Source organism: Delphinus delphis, chromosome 15, assembly GCF_949987515.2.
Source record: "Delphinus delphis chromosome 15, mDelDel1.2, whole genome shotgun sequence".
NCBI lineage: Eukaryota > Metazoa > Chordata > Mammalia > Artiodactyla > Delphinidae > Delphinus > Delphinus delphis.
The window spans coordinates 61,027,041-61,050,138 of NC_082697.1; the positions used below are offsets into that span (position 1 = coordinate 61,027,041).

At 39.9% G+C, this 23,098-nt stretch overlaps 1 protein-coding gene across 2 annotated transcripts in view; it reads right to left on the reverse strand.

Annotated features, from left to right (window-relative positions):
• PARN (poly(A)-specific ribonuclease) overlaps positions 1–23,098 on the reverse strand; it is a 167,762-nt gene that overhangs the window by 19,632 nt on the left and 125,032 nt on the right. The gene's annotated exons all lie outside the window — the stretch shown is intronic.

A 23,098-nucleotide genomic window follows, 5' to 3' on the forward strand; every position in this document is an offset into this window, starting at 1 on the left:
ACAAAGCAGAGAAAGGGAAATCTCTCCCAGCAGCCTCAGAAGCAGCGGATTAAAGCTCCACAATCAACTTGATGTACCCTGCATCTGTGGAATACATGAATAGACAACGAATCATCCCAAATTAAGGAGCGGTGTGGATGAAAGGCTCTTGGTGCTGCAGCCAGGAGTTAGTGCTGTGCCTCTGAGGTGGGAGAGCCAACTTCAGGACACTGGTCCACAAGAGGCCTCCCAGATGCACATAATACCAAACGGCGAAAATCTCCCAGAGATCTCCATCTCAACGCCAGCACCCAGCTTCACTCAACGACCAGCAAGCTACACTGCTGGACATCCTATGCCAAACAACTAGCAAGACAGGAACACAACCCCACCCATTAGCAGAGAGGCTGCCCAAAATCATCATAAGTCTACAGACACCCCAAAACACACCACCAGACGTGGACCTGCACACCAGAAAGACAAGATCCAGCCTCATCCACCAGAACACAGGCACTAGTACCCTCCACCAGGAAGCCTACACAACCCACTGAACCAACCTTAGCCACTGGGGACCAACACAAAAAACAACAGGAACTACGAACCTTCAGCCTGCAAAAAGGAGACCCCAAACACAGTAAGATAAGCAAAATGAAAAGACAGAAAAACACACAGCAGATGAAGGAGCAAGATAAAAACCCACCAGACCTAACAAATGAAGAGGAAATAGGCAGTCTGCCTGAAAAAGAATTCAGAATAACGATAGTAAAAATGATCCAAAATCTTGGAAATAGAATGGACAAAATGCAAGAATCAGTTAACAAGGACCTAGAAGAACTAAAGATGAAACAAACAATGATGAACAACACAATAGATGAAATGAAAAATACTCTAGATGGGATCAATAGCAGAATAACTGAGGCAGAAGAACGGATAAGTGACCTGGAAGATAAAGTAGTGGAAATAACTACTGCAGAGCAGAATAAAGAAAAAAGAATGAAAAGAACTGAGGACAGTCTCAGAGACCTCTGGGACAACATTAAACGCACAAACATTCGAATTATAGGGGTTCCAGAAGAAGAAGAGAAAAAGAAAGGGACTGAGAAAATATTTGAAGAGATTATAGTTGAAAACTTCCCTAATATGGGAAAGGAAATAGTTAATCAAGTCCAGGAAGCACAGAGAGTCCCATACAGGATAAATCCAAGGAGAAATACGCCAAGACACATATTAATCAAACTGTCAAAAATTAAATACAAAGAAAGCATATTAAAAGCAGCCAGGGAAAAACAACAAATAACACACAAGGGAATCCCCATAAGGTTAACAGCTGATCTTTCAGCAGAAACTCTGCAAGCCAGAAGGGAGTGGCAGGACATATTGAAAGTGTTGACGGAGAAAAACCTGCAACCAAGATTACTCTACCCAGCAAGGATCTCATTCAGATTTGATGGAGAAATTAAAACCTTTACAGACAAGCAAAAGCTGAGAGAGTTCAGCACCACCAAACCAGCTCTACAACAACTGCTAAAGGAACTTCTCTAGGCAAGAAACACAAAAGAAGGAAAAGACCTACAATAACGAACCCAAAACAATTAAGAAAATGGGAATGGGAACACACATATCGATAATTACCTTAAATGTAAATGGACTAAATGCTCCCACCAAAAGACACAGATTGGCTGAATGGATACAAAAACAAGACACATATATTTGCTGTCTACAAGAGACCCACTTCAGACCTAGAGACACATACAGACTGAAAGTAAGGGGATGGAAAAAGGTATTTCATGCAAATGGAAACCAAAAGAAAGCTGGAGTAGCAATTCTCATATCAGACAAAATAGACTTTAAAATAAAGACTATTAGAAGAGACAAAGAAGGACACTACATAATGATCAAGGGACCGATCCAAGAAGAAGATATAACGATTGTAAATATTTATGCACCCAACATAGGAGCACCTCAATACATAAGGCAAATACAGCCAGCCATAAAAGGGGAAATCAACAGTAACACATTCATAGTAGGGGACTTTAACACCCCACTTTCACCAATGGACAGATCATCCAAAATGAAAATAAATAAGGAAACACAAGCTTTAAATGATACATTAAACGAAATGGACTTAATTGATATTTATAGGACATTCCATCCAAAAACAACAGAATACACATTTTTCTCAAGTGCTCATGGAACATTCTCCAGGATAGATCATATCTTGGGTCACAAATCAAGCCTTGGTAAATTTAAGAAAATTGAAATTGTATCAAGTATCTTTTCCGACCACAACGCTATGAGACTAGATATCAATTACAGGAAAAGATCTGTAAAAAATACAAAGACATGGAGGCTAAACAATACACTACTTAATAACGAAGTGATCACTGAAGAAATCAAAGAGGAAATCAAATGACAATGGAGACACGACGACTCAAAATCTATGGGATGCAGCAAAAGCAGTTCTAAGAGGGAAGTTTATAGCAATACAATCCTACCTTAAGAAACAGGAAACATGTCGAATAAACAACCTAACCTTGCACCTAAAGCAATTAGAGAAAGAAGAACAAAAAAACCCCAAAGTTAGCAGGAGGAAAGAAATCATAAAAATCAGATCAGAAATAAATGAAAAAGAAATGAAGGAAACGATAGCAAAGATCAATAAAACTAAAAGCTGGTTCTTTGAAAGGATAAACAAAATTGATAAACCATTAGCCAGACTCATCAAAAAAAAAACGGAGAAGACTCAAATCAATAGAATTAGAAATGAAAAAGGAGAAGTAACAACTGACACTGCAGAAATACAAAAGATCATGAGAGATTACTACAAGCAACTCTATGCCAATAAAATGGACAACCTGGAAGAAATGGACAAATTCTTAGAAAGGCACAACCTGCCAAGATTGAATCAGGAAGAAACAGAAAATATGAACAGACCAATCACAAGCACTGAAATTGAGACAGTGATTAAAAATCTTCCAACAAGCAAAAGCCCAGGACCAGATGGCTTCACAGGCGAATTCTATCAAACATTTAGGGAAGAGCTATCACCTATCCTTCTCAAACTCTTCCAAAATATAGCAGAGGGAGGAACACTCCCAAACTCATTCTACGAGGCCACCATCACCCTGATACCAAAACCAGACAAGGATGTCACAAAGAAAGAAAACTACAGGCTAATACCACTGATGAACATAGATGCAAAAATCCTCAACAAAATACTAGCAAACAGAATCCAACAGCACATTAAACGGATCACACACCATGATTAAGTGGGGTTTATTCCAGGAATGCAAGGATTCTTCAATATACGCAAATCAATCAACGTGATACACCATATTAACAAATTGAAGGAGAAAAACCATATGATCATCTCAATAGATGCAGAGAAAGCTTTTGACAAAATTCAACACCCATTTATGATAAAAACCCTGCAGAAAGTAGGCACAGAGGGAACTTTCCTCAACATAATAAAGGCCATATATGACAAACCCACAGCCAACATCATCCTCAATGGTGAAAAACTGAAAGCATTTCCACTAAGATCAGGAACAAGACAAGGTTGCCCACTCTCACCACTCTTATTCAACATAGTTTTGGAAGTTTTAGCCACAGCAATCAGAGAAGAAAAGGAAATAAAAGGAATACAAATCGGAAAAGAAGAAGTAAAGCTGTCACTCTTTGCAGATGACATGATACTATACATAGAGAATCCTAAAGATGCTACCAAAAAACTACTAGAGCTAATCAATGAATTTGGTAAAGTAGCAGGATACAAAATTAATGCACAGAAATCTCTGGCATTCCTATACACTAAGGATGAAAAATCTGAAAGTGAAATCAAGAAAACACTCCCATTTACCATTGCAACAAAAAGAATAAAATATCTAGGAATAAACCTACCTAAGGAAACAAAAGACCTGTATGCAGAAAATTATAAGACACTGATGAAAGAAATTAAAGATGATACAAATAGATGGAGAGATATACCATGTTCTTGGATTGGAAGAATCAACATTGTGAAAATGACTCTACTACCCAAAGCAATCTACAGATTCAATGCAATCCCTATCAAACTACCACTGGCATTTTTCACAGAACTAGAACAAAAAATTTCACAATTTGTGTGGAAACACAAAAGATCCCGAATAGCCAAAGCAATCTTGAGAACGAAAAACGGAGCTGGAGGAATCAGGCTTCCTGACTTCAGACTATACTACAAAGCTACAGTAATCAATACAGTATGGTACTGGCACAAAAACAGAAATATAGATCAATGGAACAAGATAGAAAGCCCAGAGATAAACCCACGCACATATGGTCACCTTATCTTTGATAAAGGAGGCAGGAATGTACAGTGAAGAAAGGACAGCCTCTTCAATAAGTGGTGCTGGGAAAACTGGACAGCTACATGTAAAAGTATGAGATTAGATCACTCCCTAACACCATACACAAAAATAAGCTCAAAATGGATTAAAGACCTAAATGTAAGGCCAGAAAGTATCAAACTCTTAGAGGAAAACATAAGCAGGACACTCTATGACATAAATCACAGCAAGGTCCTTTTTGACCCACCTCCTAGAGAAATGGAAATAAAAACAAAAGTAAACAAATGGGACCTAATGAAACTTAAAAGCTTTTGCGCAGCAAAGGAAACCATAAAGAAGACCAAAAGACAACCCTCAGAATGGGAGAAAATATTTGCAAATGAAGCAACTGACAAAGGATTAATCTCCAAAATTTATAAGCAGCTCATGCAGCTTAATAACAAAAAAACAAACAACCCAATCCAAAAATGGGCAGAAGACCTAAATAGACATTTCTCCAAAGAAGATATACAGAGTGCCAACAAACACATGAAAGAATGCTCAACATCACTAATCATTAGAGCAATGCAAATCAAAACTACAATGAGATATCATCTCACACGAGTCAGAATGGCCATCACCAAAAAATCTAGAAACAATAAATGCTGGAGAGGGTGTGGAGAAAAGGGAACCCTCTTACACTGTTGGTGGGAATGTAAATTGATACAGCCACTGTGGAGAACAGTATGGAGGTTCCTTAAAAAACTACAAATAGAACTACCATATGACCCAGCAATCCCACTACTGGGCATATACCCTGAGAAAACCATAATTCAAAAAGAGTCATGTACCAAAATGTTCATTGCAGCCCTATTTACAATAGCCCAGAGATGGAAACAACCTAAGTGTCCGTCAACAGATGAATGGATAAAGAAGATGTGGCACATATATACAATGGAATATTACTCAGCCATAAAAAGAAACGAAATTGAGCTATTTGTAATGAGGTGGATAGACCTAGAGTCTGTCATACAGAGTGAAGTAAGTCAGAAAAAGAGCGACAAATACCGTATGCTAACACATATATATGGAATTTAAGAAAAAAAATGTCATGAAAAACCTAGGGGTGAAACAGGAATAAAGACACAGACTTACTAGAGAATGGACTTGAGGCTATAGGGAGGGGGAAGGGTAAACGGTGACAAAGCGAGAGAGAGGCATAGACGTATATACACTACCAAACGTAAGGTAGATAGCTAGTGGGAAGCAGCCGCATAGCACAGGGAGATCAGCTCGGTGCTTTGTGACCACCTGGATGGGTGGGATAGGGAGGGTAGGAGGGAGGGAGATGCAAGCGGGAAGAGATATGGGAACATATGTATATATATAACTGATTCATTTTGTTGAAACTAACATAGCTGAAACTAACTAGCTGAAACTAACATACCATTGTAAAGCAATTATACTCCAATAAAGATGTTAAAATGAAAAAAAAAAAGAAATTCATGCTGAAGTTCACTGTTTAAAAACTGATAATACCTTTAAAATTTTCTTAAAGACTAAAACAATTTTCAGCTGGTTTCAGAAAATTTGGAAAATTCAGAAAGTGTTAAGTAAGAAAATAGTAAGGACACACCTATCCATTGTGAAAGGGTAAGAGGCCTAAATATTCCTCTGTGCTGTAAACCCTGGAACGTCGCAGCCTCTGAGATGTAAATGTTTAATGAAAACTCAGCTGGAACCACCAGCATTCAAAGTACTTCAAGAAATACAAAGTCCTGAAATAGCCCCAACTGCACATAGGAATCTAGCAGATGATAAAGGTGGTATCTCAAATTACCGGGGCAGAGATGAACTTCCAAAAAAATGGTGGTGGGACAACAGGAAAAAGATAAGTTAGGCCCATCCTTCACCCATAAAAAAGAAAAAAACGCCAAAATGGATTAGATATCTAAATGTGAAAAATGAAACTATACAAATACTGAAGGAAAACATGGAAGAATTCCTCTAAAACCTGGGTGTCGAAAAAGGCTTTACTATAACTCACAATCCAAATTTATAAGAAGATTTATAAATTTGACCACATAAAAATCTTTTGCATGGCTATCAATAACATGAGCAAAGTCAAATGACAAACCAGGAGAAAATATTTGTAACATATATCACAGATAAAGGGCTAATGTCCCTAATACACAAGTAACACTCAAAATTGAAGAAAAAAACCCCAAAATCCTACAGGAAAATGGGCAAAGCTATGAATAAATAGCTCACCACACACACACACACACACACACACACACACACACACACACGCACACACATACACACACACACACACCCCTTAAACACATGAAAAGATGTTCAATTCCATTCATGATGCAAAATAAAATGATACTGAAATACCATTTCTCACCCACTAGATTGGCAAAAATATCCAAAAGATTGATGAAATATTCTGTTGTTGAGAGTGGGGAAATAGGCACTCATACATTGCTGGTGACAATGAAAAATGGTACAACTCACTCTTACAGAAGGGAATGTGGCACTATTTAACAAAACTTTATATCCATTTACTCTTTGAGCCAGCAATCCCACTTCTAGGAATTCAGAAGATGCACCTCCAACAATGCAAAAATACTTATGTACAAGATTACTCACTGCAGCTTTATTTGTTGTTATGATATATTATTGCCAAGTTCCTAAATGTCTAAGCATAGGAAATTGGTTGAAAAAACTATGCGATGTACAGCCAATGTAACTAAGCAGTTACAAGAAAGAATGAAGATCTCAAAGAACAGATATGAAATTATTTCCAGTGAAGAAAGCAAAGTGCAAAAGGGCAATTTATTCCAGTCTTGGGTGAAATGTCGGGGGGAATACCAAAAAAAAAAATCCTGAACTATTTAGTAGGTTTGCTTCTGTAGTTGAATGAGTGAAGCAATTCTGAAAATATTTGGATACATGATAATGCTCAGCAAATTAGTAAATGTATTCATGTAGTCGGAAGACAGATATGGGGGAAGGCAAGGGAGAACGCTGTGGGGATGTAATGGAACTGGAGATATAGGTCCGGGCTTGGGATTTCTAAAATAAGTATGTGTGTATGTGTGCACATTTATGTGTACGCATAGATGTATGGGAAGTATCTATATATATCCATGCCCCTATTTCCCAGCTCTGCCCACTGAAAGGACCTAAAAAACAAAAACAAAAAACAAAAAACCTCATGGCCATAAGCACATCTAGTGTCCAGATTTTAATGTCTAAACCATACCCCACTGAAAAAACACAGGGCTCCTCGAAGAAGTGCTTGATTACAGGGCTGGGGTAAAAGAGGCACAAAATGAGTCCAGAACATCTTGCAATACCAGAAAGTAGGAAACTGCTCAAGAAATGACGGGGCATGTCACAGGGATGTAGGAACCAGGTGGAAAGGGCTCCCACTGGCCAAATATTTGAGCACCAAAATAATTAGGGGGCAATAATAAATTCTAAACCATTGAAAAAAACAGGAATCCATGGATCTATACCGATACATAATACAGAGAGACAGAGAGAGGAGGGAGAGCTCTTAGTCCTGGTTGAATGCTGACTAGGAAATGGTAACGGTGGAGAGAGAGATGGAGTTGGCAAATCATCCTTTGGCAACCATCACGTGAAGAATGACTGACGCAAAAATCATCAAGAGGTGCTAAATCAGGGGAGATATTTTGATGAAGAGTAGGCTATTTGCATGGTCTTAAAGTGTCTCTCCTGAGACTGATATCCTGAGAAGGACATAGCATCACTTTTGCACATTCTACTCAGGACTGTATAACCTGACCATAATCATGAAGAAACATCAGACAAACCCAAAGGAAAAACACCTTACTGAAAAAAAGTGGGGTGAGGGGCTGGTGTCCTTCAAAAATGTTGTTGTCATAAAAAAGACCAAAGAGACATTGAAAACTAGCTGCAACACATTATGACAGACTGGATCTTATACTAGAGGGAAAAGCCATAAAGATAATATTGGATCAAATAATAAAATGCGATATAAACAGTAGATTACAGTATTATATCAATGTTAAATTACCGAGGTTGATAACTATACTACAGTTATACAAGAAACTATTAAGGACCATGATGTATCTAACTTCCTCTTAGATGGTTCAGAAAAAAACAAGTGTGTTGGGGGCTGCGGTATGGAGAGAAAAAGGGAGAGAAGGCAACACAGAGTGTTTATATACAGAGAGAGGAAGGGGAAGGGTGGAAGAGAGAGCGTATGCACACAAAGCAAAAAACAGCAAAATGTTAACAATCAGGGTAGCCGGATAAAGAATATATGGGTGTTCTTTGTAATATTTGTGACTTTTACAGAGTTTGAAATTATTTCCAAGTTAAAAGCAAAACAAAACAAAACAAACTGGAGGAAGCATGATGTTTAAACAAATAAGGAAAAGTAAATTTCATTGAGGATTATCTTCTTTTTTTCTAATTTAATTTTTTTGGCTGCACTGCGCGGCACGCGGGATCTTAGTTCCCCGACCAGAGATTGAACCCATGCTCCCTGCAGTGGAAGCGCGGAGTGCTAACCACTGGGCAACCAGGGAATTCCCTCAAGGAATATCTTCTGATGCCTGCTTGCTGTGGCACAATCTAGGACTGAACTCTGTGTGTGCTTACACATGACTAATAAGTATATCGCCAGCCTAGAGATACGTGGAAGAAGCTGCCTTGACCCATTAACAGAATGTCTCATCTGATACAAGAGTCCCTTTCCAGACAGCCAGGCTGGAAAGGATCCCTCGGAGTCGGCATCTGTGCCTCTTCATTCTTCAGTGCCTGAGCCCGTCAGCTCATCCCCTCATTTAACCAATATTCTACCCACATGATGAGCACCTCCCATGGGCCACACCTCCAAATGCCCTCCAGTCCTGCTCGTTTTACTCTCAGCCACCATTCCAGCTCTTTCCTCACGCTGCTGTCGGGCGCTCTTCCTATCTTGCCCCTTGACTCTTAAAACAGGATCCTAATTGGCTAGTCCCCCCTGTCCTACTCTTCCCAGCCTCCCTTGCCCTTCAAACCCATTCCTCCCAATGTTAGCAAACTTCTTCCAAAGCAGAGATTTGATCAGATACTCCCAGCTGCAAGACTTCCACGGCTCTCTACCGCCAACCTGAATTTTAACTGCTTGGCACAGCAACCAGGACCCTCTGTCATCTGGGTCCCCGTCGGCTTTTCTAGCTTTATCTTCCACAAGGCAGTCAAGTTGCAAAGACAGTATCTGTTCACTTTAATGAATTCCATGACATGCACTCTTCCACCTAGTCCACTGTCCCAGTGGTGGGCTTATCTGCCCCCATACACCCTATATTTCCCAACGGACGTTGCTGCCCGTGCTCCGCAACGAGAAGCCACCGCAGTGAGAAACCCGTGCACTGCACTGAAGAGTAGCCCCCGCTCGCCGCAACTAGAGAAAACCCACACGCAGCAACGAGGACCCAACGCAGCCAAAAATAAATAAATAAATAAATAAATAAAATTTTAGGGGTTAGCTCGGTAAAGTAAGGTATAATAATAAATGTATGGGTTACTTTTTTTTTGCTGGGCGTGGGCTTTCTCTAGTTGTGGCGAGCGGGGGCTACTCTTCGTTGCAGTGTGCAGGCTTCTCATTATGGTGTCTTCTCCTATTGAGGAGCACAGGCTCTAGGCATGCGGGCTTCAGTAGTTATGGCTTGTGGGCTCTAGAGCGCAGGCTCAGTAGTTGTGGCACAAGGGCTTAGTTGCTGTGTGGCATGTGGGATCTTCCCGGACCAGGGCTCAAACCCCTATCCCCTGTACTGGCAGGCAGATTCTTAACCACTGCGCCACCAGAGAAGTCCCTGGGTTACTATTATTATGAACCAATATACTATGACAAAATTATATATTTCAAAAACATGTAAAAATAATCTCTACCTGATACAGACATTTGATAACAGAAAACATTAAAAGAATAAAACATTAACACTAAGTGGATGGCCAATAAATATCAGTTAAAAATTGAAAGATGTCACAGATGTTTATTATTTAAAGTTATTCTTAAATGAGATTTTAAAACACACAAGCATTAATATTTGTCACAAGACAATATTCCAGATAGAGAAAAGATTCTCTCATGTTATGCTGATGTTGATCAAACTGTTCCGAGTGTTTCCAAAGCAAATACAAGTTGGGTGTTAAACTACATATTGCTTTATATTAGCTCATCTCCTTTTTTATTAAAAAAATTTTTTTTTAGTTGTGGCATGCGGGATCTTCAGTTGCGACATACGGGATCCTTAGTTGCAGCATGTGGGATCCACCTCCCCGACCAGGGATCGAACCCAGGCTCCCTGCATTGGGAGTGCGGAGCCCTAGCCACTGGACCACCAACGAAGTCCCTCATTTCCTTTTTTAGAGATGAAAATATTTTGTCTGCTTGCCTTGATTTTCGTTTTGCTGTTAAAACTGATACCGCTTGTCCTAATTCAGATTTTAGATCGAATGATTTTACACTGGAGTATTCCACAGTGACATTTACATTTTGTCTCTGAATTTCGTCTATAAAAGTATTTACCAAGAACTGTAGCCTACAGCAAATATTCAAACACTGAAACACTATTGGATTCTATTAAGACAACGTAACATTCGGATATCTTAGCAAGGTTAACGGTACATGTTTCAAAACTGCCAATTTAAGGACTGCTTCCGAAACTTACTTCTTGGAACAAGATTCGCAGGATTTTTATAAAGTGTACTGCTGTATGTAATCTCGTTAATATATTCTTATTTACAAGAATGATTCACTGTTAGTAGCAGACAAGGCCACAAACACACACTTAACAACATGGCAACAGTGACAAGCAAGAATGACTGATTTGATTGTGGCCCTTTCTCTCCTACCTGCTCCTGTCCTGATTTCAGAAATGTTGACCGTAACCTTTGACAGTGATTCCATGCTTGCTTTCAACCTTATGTCAGAGAATTCCTTTGAACTAGTAATGCCTATGCTGATGGTTAAAGTTTAATTCCCACAGATTTTGCCCCTTTATCTTAATTTCTCAACTGATATTTCTCATGATTTGGAATAACACATAAATGTCCCCAGAGATGCCGGGGAGGAACTGGTGAATGGCAACCCTATTGGAAATCAACTGACCACAAACTGGACTCTATTCTGTGTCATCATCTATTTGTCTTCCCTTATGCCAGAACCACATGGTTTTTAGTCCCGTAGCTTTCAAGTAAGTCTTAAAGACAGAATAAGTCCTTTAGTTGGCTGGGAAGTTCATGCTGCTGGATAAAATAATAACCACCTTTCATTTTAAAGGGCCGCCCAGTTTACAAAATTCTCTCATTTGATACTTGTCTATAATCATTTGAAGCTGAACATGTGTTTTCACTCCCATTTTACAGGCAAGAAACCTCATCCTCAGAATGAGTGACTTCCCCCAGGTTGTGTGGCTGGTCTGGTAGATCTGAGGGTGTCCTCCAAGCCGAGTGCTCTTTGAAACGCTTCACAGCCTTGCTCCCCACCCCATCTTCCCAGGGCAAAATGAACTGGAAAAATCTGGGGAAGTGGGAGCTAGGAAGTGCATTTTTATTGTTTTCACAAACTCTCATGCTGAATTCAAATTCCACGAGCATGACTGTTCCTGTGTTTTTGGGCACGGTCTGGATGGATGAGGGGAGGATGTCAGATAGCCTAGGCCCAATTCAGAAGGCAATTCCTTAGAGATGGCTGATCAACTGTGATTCTTATTTCCAATAAAGAAGTTGAGTTTGAAAAGCAAAATCAACATTAAGTACGGCATGTCTGTATGATAGTACCCAGGAGTAAAGAACATCTCTTGTGGAATGAATGGTGGGAGGTGGAGAGAATATACAAATGTGTTGTATATGTGACTACTCAGTTTATTTATAAATTAGCCTAAAGGAGAGAAAACTTGGTTCTGGGTTACAAAGAAACCATGGCATTCAATCAGAAGAACTTTTTATAAGAATGTGGTTTGAACCTGGTTAAACAATCCCTTATTGCTAACTCACTTTAATTCAACACAGAAAAGATTAATCAATAACAAACATGAAAGACATTAATACAAATTCCTAAATTTAAGAACCTACACTCAACATACAATTAATTGGAGCTGAATTCAGAACATCTGAAATTTTCAGAGGCTAGGATGAAATTTAATTTTGCAACTAAAATTTACTTTTGGCTCCAATGAAAGGATTTACTAATCATGCCAGTAATACAATCAAACCAAAACGACTCCTCCCCATACCAAAAGCCCAACTACTTTAGAAAATAAACTGCTTTTTAAAAATTTCCAGGAAGTTAAACACGACCAATTGAACGCAGGTATTTATCTGTAGAGAGACAGAAATATCCTTACAAAGGCACAGAGAACAGGAGAGGCAGCAGGAGAGGACGGGATGTCAGCTCACCTTGGAGACACTCTCTCTGGAGAGGACAAGTAAGGAGAAGAGTGCCAAAGAGTGTTGCAATACAGGGGGAACAGAAATCTAAGTGCTATATAAAAAGCTGATGCACCCGATAGAGCCCTGCAAAGTCTCAGCAAATAACAGGCACCAGATCCCTGGAAGAAGCAGATGATAAGATGATAAGGACTGTGCTACGCCAACAGGGGGAAAGGCTGTCCTAGGATCCTCACCCCCATCCCTGTGAAGCCAGGGGACTAGCATTCCCCCGAGGCCAATAGGAGCTGGACAGGAGGTTTTATCTCTGGAGAAACTGATCCCCTCAGAGAGGCACCAAGTCCAGCAGTGGAGAGTGGGATCAAGCACTTAAGAACTTTCTAAATGGGGAAGCAGCATCCTCCACATACTGAGAAGTGAGGTCTCCAGCTTCCTTCCACCAATCAGTACCCAGAGCACCAGCAGTCAGGCTTATCTCCCCCAAGCTGCAAATCAGAAAATCAATTTCTAAAAGAACTGAGTCGTTACAGCTAGTATCATACTTAATGCTGAATGCTTTTGCCTTAAGATCAGGAACAAGACACCGATGTTGGCTCTTGCCACTTTTATTCAACACTGTACTAGAGGCCCTTGCCAGTGCAATAAGGCAAGAGAAAGAAATGAAATTCATAAGGTCTAATGGACAGAGATAAATACGATTGCCTTTTTTTACAGATATGATTGTCTAAACAGAAAATACCAAACAGTCTACAAAAAGTTATTAGAACTAATAAGTGAATTTAGTAAGATCCAAGGATACAAGGTCAAAATAGATAAATCAACTGCATTTCTTTCTATTAGCAATGAATGAATGGAAATTGAACTTTAAAAATATATGACTTACAATAGCATCGAAAAGTAAAATACTTAGGGGCAACTTCAGTAAAGCATATGTAAAATTTGCATAATGGAAAATATAATACTCCGATATGAGAAATCAAAGAAAACCTAAATAAGTGAAAAGATACACCATGTTCATAAGTGGGAAGACTCAATAGAGTTAATTCTCCCCAAAATGATATTATAGATTCAACACAATCCCCATCAAAGTCCCAGCAAGCTTTTTGTACAAATCAACAAACTGACTCTAAACTTTCTGTGGAAAAGTGAAGGAATTAGAATAAGCATTGTTTTGGCTTCCCTGGTGGCACAGTGGTTAAGAATCCACCTACCAATGCAGGGGACATGGGTTCGAGCCCTGGTCCGGGAAGATCCCACATGCCGTGGAGCAACTAAGCCCATGCACCACAACTACTGAGCCCACGAGCCACGACTACTGAGCCCGTGTGCCACAACTACTGAAGCCCATGCGCCTAGAGCCTGTGCTTTGCAACAAGAGAAGCCACTGCAATGTGAAGCCTGCACACCACAACAAAGAGTAGCCCCTGCTCTTCACAACTAGAGAAAGCCCACGCGCAGCAACAAAGACCCAACACCGCCAAAAATAAACAAATTAAAAAAAAAAGAATAAGCACTTTTTAAAAAGAAGAAAACAGTTGAAGGATCTACTATGTGATTTCAAGACTCACTATAAAGCTTCAGTATAGGGCTTCCCTGGTGGCACAGTGGTTGAGAGTCCGCCTGCCGATGCAGGGGACACAGGTTCATGCCCCGGTCCAGGAAGATCCCACAGGCCGCGGAGCGGCTGGGCCCGTGAGCCATGGCCGCTGAGCCTGCACGCTCGGAGCCTGTGCTCCGCAACGGGAGAGGCCACAACAGTGAGAGGCCCATGTACCAAAAAAAAAAAAAAAAAAAAAAGCTTTACTATAAATCAAGACAATGTGGAACTGGTCTAAGGAAAGACATATAGATCAATGGAATACAACAGAATCTAGAAATAGACCACATACAAATATGGCCAACTAGTTTTTGACAAAGGAGTCAAGGTACAGTAATTGAACAGAGAAAGGACAGTATTCTCAAAAAATGATGCCAGAACAAATGGACAGCTATATGCAAAAAAATGAACTTGTACTCATGCCTCACACTGTACATAAAAATTAACTCAAAATAGATCGTATACCTAAACATAAAACCAAAAAACACTATAAAACTTATAGAAAAAAAAATCTTATGACTCTAGTTTAGCCAAAGATTTCTTAAGTAGATCGCAAAAAGCACAATCCCTAAAGAAAAGCATAAGCCTCAGAGAAAAGATACATAATTACAAAGCCAGCTTCTCACCTCATCACTCTACAGAGCAAAACCATCAGTAAGTTCTGCCTCCAAGAACTTCGCATCCCTTTTTAGTTCTTTCTTAAGTAGTGGATGCCCCCAAATAGTCACATTTTTGAAGAAAGGCTTCGAGAGACAAAAACCAAAACAGACCAATATTCAGAGAGGAAGAAGTCTGAGGAAACAGAGACAACATAGAGAGCTGAGGAAAACTTTAAAAACAACAGGCAGTTCTTGTTTTGCACACAGTACAGGATCATAAAAATGGACTAGACTACTGTATTTGCAAGCCAATGGATAAACAGAAAAATGAAGAAGTGGCAATAAGTACATTACTTGGAAACAAGGTAAATTATCAAAAGAAAGAGTTGAAACTGGTTGCCTCTGAGGGACAGAATGTGGGTGGCAGGGGACTGCTGCTTTTTATTATAATTTTAAAAAATATTATTTGGCTTTAAAAAACAATGCTCAAATATTTCATTGAAAATATTTTAAAAGAAAAAAAATGCCAAGGACTTCACAAAGATCCACTTAACGTGTGACAAACCACTATGCCAACAGTAAATCACTACTTGTCTGGTTATGTTAAATGGGTATACACAGCTCTGTTACTTAATTGGCTTTGTGACCTTGAGTAAGACACAGTTTCTCTGACCACACCCTCCCCAGTTCTCCTTTGTAACATCGTGGAGGGTGGACTAGATCACCTCCAGGTCCCTTCCAGCTCCACAAGTATGTGGCTTTATCAGGTAACACTGTTGTTCACACAGTTATAGGTGCCGCTCATTCCTTAAAAGAATGTATCTGCTATTGTACATCAACTATATCTCAATTAAAAAAACAAAAACAAAAGAATCTCCTGCGGGGGGGGGGGGGGCTTCCCTGGTGGCGCAGTGGTTGTGAGTCCGCCTGCCGATGCAGGGGACACGGGTTCGTGCCCCGGTCCGGGAAGATCCCACATGCCGCGGAGCGTTTGGGCCCGTGAGCCATGGCCACTGGGCCTGCGCGTCCGGAGCCTGTGCTCCGCAACGGGAGAGGCCATAACAGGGAGAGACCCGCGTACCGCAAAAAAAAAAAAAAGAATCTCCTACAATCTAATTTTCAGCCCCCGCTTCCATTCACATGAATTAGTGCAGTATTCCATAGTTACTAGCATTTGTAAGTAGAAATGACACATAAGAAAAAAATTCAAAGACAGTTACCTAAAAAACAACAAATTTTATAGCATGAGTATCTTTTTTTTTTTTTGCGGTACGCGGGCCTCTCACTGCTGTGGCCTCTCCCGCCGTGGAGCACAGGCTCCGGACGCGCAGGCTCAGCAGCCACGGCCCACGGGCCCAGCCGCTCCGCGGCATACGGGATCCTTCCGGACTGGGGCACGAACCCGTGCCCCCCGCATCGGCAGGCGGACTCCCAACCACTGCGCCACCAGGGAAGCCCTAGCATGAGTATCTTAATCCTACATGTTTTGGAAGACATTTCACCTCTTTGGAAATTGTCATCCTTGGTGGTTTCTAGTTTTCTCATAAACCCAGTAAACCCAACCTGAGAAGGAATAAACTCCATAATGTCAACTGAACAGGCTCAAATTTGGAAGTAAACTACTGTTTCACAAATGATGACAGAGGAAAGGGGTAGGTGGGGTTTTCTTACTCGTGAAAGGATCCAACTCTCCCTCTCTGCTTGGGCACCCAAACTTTATCTGATGCCCACTGTAGCCAAATGATCTGCGCTAACGGAGGGAGAGACACTAGGGATGAAAGAAGAGAACAGAAAGAAACCTAGTGACCATGTGGACAATGCTACTCTAAATTCTAATAGCATCACTATATTCACTAATTTAGCTATCCTAAATGGACATTCACAATACATATTTAGTCAAATTAATGATGAGATGACAAATTAAAGACAAGACCCAAATCAAAACCTCTGAATTTATGCTTTTCAACTGGAAAGAATCAAAGAATATAGCTATGATTCTAAAGTAGCATCAATAAAGTAAATATTATTCTTATGAGTATTAACGGATTATACTGAAACAAGGTAAAATATAAAATATAGTACTCTTATTACTTGGTGAAGTATTGCCACTGAAATCAATTACAGATGTTTATCCTGAAAGATGCTACTATGAGGGTTGCAGACTCAAATATTGCTAATGGTTATTCAAAATTAAATTTATGGCTGAACTGGAACCTGTGGACACTTTTATCATATTCATTAGCAACAGTTTTTTAAAGACACAGAAGGCTACTGTTTTAATACAAATGAGTACGAGTTTCAAAATCATCTCCATTTAGTGCTTTAGCACTAACAATTTGATCTGACGAATCAACTAGGATGGCTTTACCAGGAGAAGAGAACAAGGTACTTCCTGATGGGCTGCTCCTGACATGGAGAACATCATTTCAGCTCCCTGAGAACAGAGGACCACCTACCAGATGATGTTCTGACACCAAGAAACCACATGCTTCTTGCATCCTGGTTTGGTTTTTGAAGACCCTTCTGGGGGTAATTTGTGACTACAGCAAACTAGAAACTAATCCCTTCCAAGAATTTAGAATCATTCATTTAAGATGATGAACTAATGTACCTCATGGTCATTCCCAAGAATTCCTCGATTCTTTACATCAACTATTTGACAACTGATTAACACTCAAAAAAGGGTGGTCTGAATACTGATTTCTGTAGCATCACATGAGTTTGACTTCCTTTTAAATTACTTTCCCTTAAAATATGTGATTAGGCAAGCATGAATGGACTTCTGACTTGAGATTTTCCAAGGCATCCACAGTCAGTCTACTCCCACCTTCATATGGCTCTTTCACTCTAAGTAGCAGGTAAGACAATAAAATAAGCTGGATACTGGTATGATTATGAAAAGAATGTCATTCCACCCTGCCCGACCTTTAGCAAAGCAAGTGAAAGTATTCCAAGCATGGCCTTATATTGTTCAAAAGGGAAAAAGCAGTCTGCACGGCCTTCTCCAATCAGAAGCTGGGTAGGAAGACGTGTTCCTAGTGTATTATGGGTTCTCTTGTTCACTTGTTTATTTAAACCTTTCTCTGAGTGACCATAACGCATGATTTGTTAGGTGCTGGAACGTTAATATGAGTAAACAACAACTCCCAACTTTATCTTTTTACTTCCTATAGAGTCCCCAAGGCAAAGAAATCCCAAGGATTCCATGTGGCATGCAAAGCATGTCAGAAGGCGTTTCTGGTGGTGGGGAAGGATCACAAATGGATATGTGAGAAGACAGCAGGCATTCTGGAAAGAGCATGAACGGGATCTGGGATGAAAATCTGGGTTCTGTCATTTACTGGTTTTGAGACTCAGGGCAAGTTCCTTTAGCTTCTGTGAGTCTCAGTCTCCTCAATTATAAAATAGGTTATTGTGAGGATTAAGTAAGAAAACAAAATAGCACATGTTACAGTGCCTGGCACATGGCAGACACTTAAATGCCAGTACCTCCTCTGCTCCCTCCCTGTCCTGCAGTGGGCAAAAGGTTCGCGTTTTTAGAGATGGTGTTGATCCCAGTCTTCAGAGGTAGTTGTCCCAATCTTTGCAAAGCATCAGGAAAGGAGGTGAGGAAGAGAAAGAAGAGTAGAGGAAGGTGTGAGCAACATGAGTAGGTTGAATAGCATGACTGTGATGGCTGGAAGGGTAAGAGGGGAGTGTTCCCGCAGCCCCCCAGTGGGTGGGTGGGGGGGCTGGTAAGCCATCACCTAGACATCCATTTGTTAGCTCACAGGTGCCTGGAACCTGCAGATCATCAAGAACCACCCAAACTGCCCTGCTCTGTTGGAAACATACAAGGTTTCTAGAAGGCACAGTTCCATTTTCCCCCAACATTAGGAAAACGTTAAATACATAGAAAAGTTTGAAGAATTGTATAGTATACATCCATTTAGCCATTACTTATATTCTATAATTAGTTCTACATTGGAAGTGGAGATTTAAAAATATACAGCAGATTTTAGTTCTTTTGCATTTGGGGAAAAGGGGCACAAAAGGCAGGATCTGAAGGCTCCTATCTGGCAAGCATCTGGCTTCTGAACTACCAGTGATGCAGCGGAATGAAATGAAATCTTTTCTTCAGTGATCCTTGAACGGACAAAAGGATGAATGTCAAACCTGTAGACAGGATTTAAACATGGAACTCCTATCAGTACAATGACAAACTTGGTGTTGGGTCACAGCAGCCACTCTGCATCCTCACACCAGCCCCCAAAACACAAGCCCTTTGGCTTCTGCTGGCTAACAGTGTACTAGCAGCATTTTTTAAAAGCATGAAGTGTCAAAAAAGAACTGCCAGCAAAATGAACTGCCAGATTTCTACACCTGGAAATTAAATACAGGATTTACATATTTCACACTTTATTTTAGCTAAAACTATACTACAAATAGGAATAATCCTAACTGCACATGACCTGAGTACCTCAAATAGGAAATCTGTTTTGTATTTAGACATGTGAAAAATAGCATTTCACTTCCCTATCATCTAAGTGTGCTGAGGGCAATTTCAATTGTTAGCATCATTAAAAAAATATATACTCATACGAAGAAAGAACGAATAATATAACACATTATTAGAAACACAGATAATTACTTTTAATTATGGTTAATTAAATAAATAACATGAAGCTGTGGAAAGAAAACATTAATTTTCAAATATCACTGCTATTATAAAACACGAAAGCATCTACGACAGCACCAGCTCTGTGATCTGGAGCAAGACACTTCTCCTCTCTGAGTTTTCTTATCAGAGAAACAAGACTAATAATGCTACTTAATCCCCTTCAAGGTTCTTCCTCAGTCCTCTGCGAGGATAAAGGACCACTGCTTTTCTGATTACGGCATTTCATAATCCTGATGGTGGTTCCTACTGCCCTTTCCCTCCAGCTACTGTTCCAGGCTGAGCAGACTCAACACCTCCCCTTCCTTTCATAACTAAGTCACTTTCCTCTGGATGTGCTGCAGTCCCTCTACTTAAAATCAACCAAACAATCCACCAAAGGCCACTACTAAGGGGATGACCAGAGCTGAGCATCTGAAGGATGACACCTCAGTACTTCTGATATTGGCTTGTACATCCCAGGGTCACTTCTGTTTCTTTAAAAAAAATTTAGGGACTTCCCTGGTGGTGCAGTGGTTAAGAATCCACCTGCCAATGCAGGGGACATGGGTTCAATCCCTGGTCCTGGAAGATCCCACATGCCGAGGAGCAACTAAGCCTATGTGCCACTACTACTGAGCCTGCGCTCTACAGCCCGCGAGCCACAACTACTGAGCCCGCATGCCACAACTACTGAGCCCACGTGCTGCAACTACTGAGCCTGCATGCTGCAACTAGTTAAGCCTGCGCGCCTAGAGCCCATGCGCCACAACAAGATAAGCCACTGCAATGAGAAGCCCATGCACCACAACAAAGAGTAGCCCCAACTTGCCGCAACTAGAAAAAGCCTGCGCGCAGCAATGAAGACACAACGCAGCCAAAAATAAATAAAATTATAAAAAAAAAATGAAAAAAACGACAGTCTTACACTGATGATCTATGGGACTAGATATCTAACAGTCTTACACTGATGATCTATGGAACTAGATATCTAAGCCTCTCCCCAAAGAAATAAGTTTGAAATTTGGATGTTTTAACCTTAGGGCTTCTTCAACCTAGGATTTTTTTGGTTTTGGTTTTTTAAAGAAAACTTGATTTATTAAAATGAGACAGCATCTTTTTCAAACACGCACACTCTTAGGTGTAGATGATGTGCCAGGTTTCTAAGAGGCAACTTAATGCACTGGGCTATGGATCCAAAAGGCGTATAAGTTAGAATCCTGTGTAACTTCAGTGAAATTGTTTAGCTTCTCTGAGACTCAACTTTCTCATAGATAGATGAGGAATAAACCAAGGGTTTCACTGAGTTGTTAGAGAATTTTTTTAAATGATGTAAAGCATCTAGCACAGTGCCTGGAATGAAGAATCTGCTTCATAAATGAGTTTTCTCTCTTGTTTTTCATTGTTCTGCAGATATTCCAAAAAGCATGCTGTGTCAGTGAGCTTTATATCTTTATACTGATGGAGACAGAGAAAGAGATAAGAAGATGAGAGAGGTTAAAGGAAGAATGATTCATCCGAACAAGAGCACTGGTCATGCACTAATTTTTCACAAAGCAACTTACTACAACATTCATGAATTTTGCTACAGGGTTGATTACTTAAACTAGGATTAAACACCCAGGTTTAGCTAGTTAGTATGTTTTATTAAGGAGACTGAAGAACAGTAAAACCATTTGCAGTGTAAGGAATCACATTTTAAGAGAAGGAGGCTACGAGTAACTTCCAAGATACACAGCTAAGTGAGAAAAGGAAGGTGGGGAAAAGTATATGCGGTCCATTACCATCTAACAAGAGGTGGGGGTATACACACACACATACACACACACACACACACACACACACACACACACACATACATAGTTGTTTATATATTTGTAATAATGGAAGGATATACTGACAACAAAACTGGTCACCATAAGGCTGGGCAAGAGTGGCGGGTACAAGTTGGAGGAGGCAGGGAGAGAGGCTTGGTAGATTTGACTGTGGAACCACATAAATGTTTTACATAATTATAAGGCAAAGTTAAATTTTTAAAAAGAGAATCATTAGAAGTAAAAATAAAACAAACCTAAGTGTTTACTGAGTTGGCAGCTTAACCACACAAAAAGGAATTATTTCAAGTGGCTTTAAAATAAGGTAATTTGACTGTTCATCACTATGCTCTAAGGACAAAAATGACAGCAAAAAAATAAAATTCTTTTCAATAATTATATTATTAGTAATAATACTGAGAGTTATTTTGAAACTATTATATATGGCAGGATAAAACTACTATACATGGTAGTAAAGTTACAAATAAATAATTAATTTACTATCATTAGGAACCAAAATTTTCAGCCTAAGAAAAAAGAGAAACAAAATTAAAAGAAGTTAAATAAGTCCTGGGGTCTACTGGAATTGGAAATATCAGTATAAATTTACTTGAAAAAAAAAAAAAGGAAGGGAGGGAAGAAGGGAGGGATGGAGGGAAGACTTTCACGCTAGCTCTTTTCATTCAAAAAGGCTGTAAACAATGACAAATCCAATATCAATAAACACCCTTTGAACCCAGATTATGGTTTCTAAATACAATTTCCCATCAAAAGGAACAGGGCCCTTGGAGAAATGGCTGATTCCAAATATAAGGTAGGAAGTGTACAGAGAGAGCCTGAAATATCTTCTCAAGAATATCAAAAGTCATGGTGGTCCAATGGTTAACAATCTGCCTTCCAATGCAGCGGATGTGGGTTCAATCCCTGGTCAGGGAACTAAGATCCCACATGCCGTGGGGCAATTACTGGGCAATTACATGCACTGCAACTACTGAGCACGTGAGTCACAACTAGAGAGCCTGTGTGCCGCAACTACAGAGCCCACGCGCTCTGGAGCCCACACACAATTAGAGAGAAGCCCACGTGCTGCAATGAAGATCCCGCATGCTGCAACAAAATCCCTCGCAACGAAGACCCGACACAGCCATAAATAAATAAGTAAGTAAGTAAGTAGGTAAATATTAAAAAAAAAAAGAACATCAGAAGTCAAAGAAGCTATTAAAGACTATTGGGCTATTAGAAGACTCAAGAGACAACTGGAAATGGTTCTCACCAGTCAGAAACAAGATAATTAGAGCATCAAAAAGAATGGCAACTGTAATGTACTAAAATATATAAAATATATATATTTTAAAAACCCATGATTCAAACAAACAAAAGAAACCTCATTGCTCACCTTCGGAAGGTGCTAGGAAACCAGCAAATTCTTCTGAAAACTGGTTTTAAAAAGGTGTTTTGGGGGGTGAGAATAAAGAGTTAGTTCTGCTTTTTCTATATGAACTATATCTGCAGGTAACCAAATAGATGATGAGAAGAAATGTTTTATTTTAAATAAGAGCACCTGGAATAATAAATAAAGAAGTAACAAACTATAATATTAGCGTTTTGCAACCCTTCATGAAATAATGAATCTAGCCATTGATCATTAATGGCTACTAAAACCATCAGGTGAAAAACTGCTGGGGGAACTTCATATTAGATGAACCAGGCCAGCAACATCTGAACCC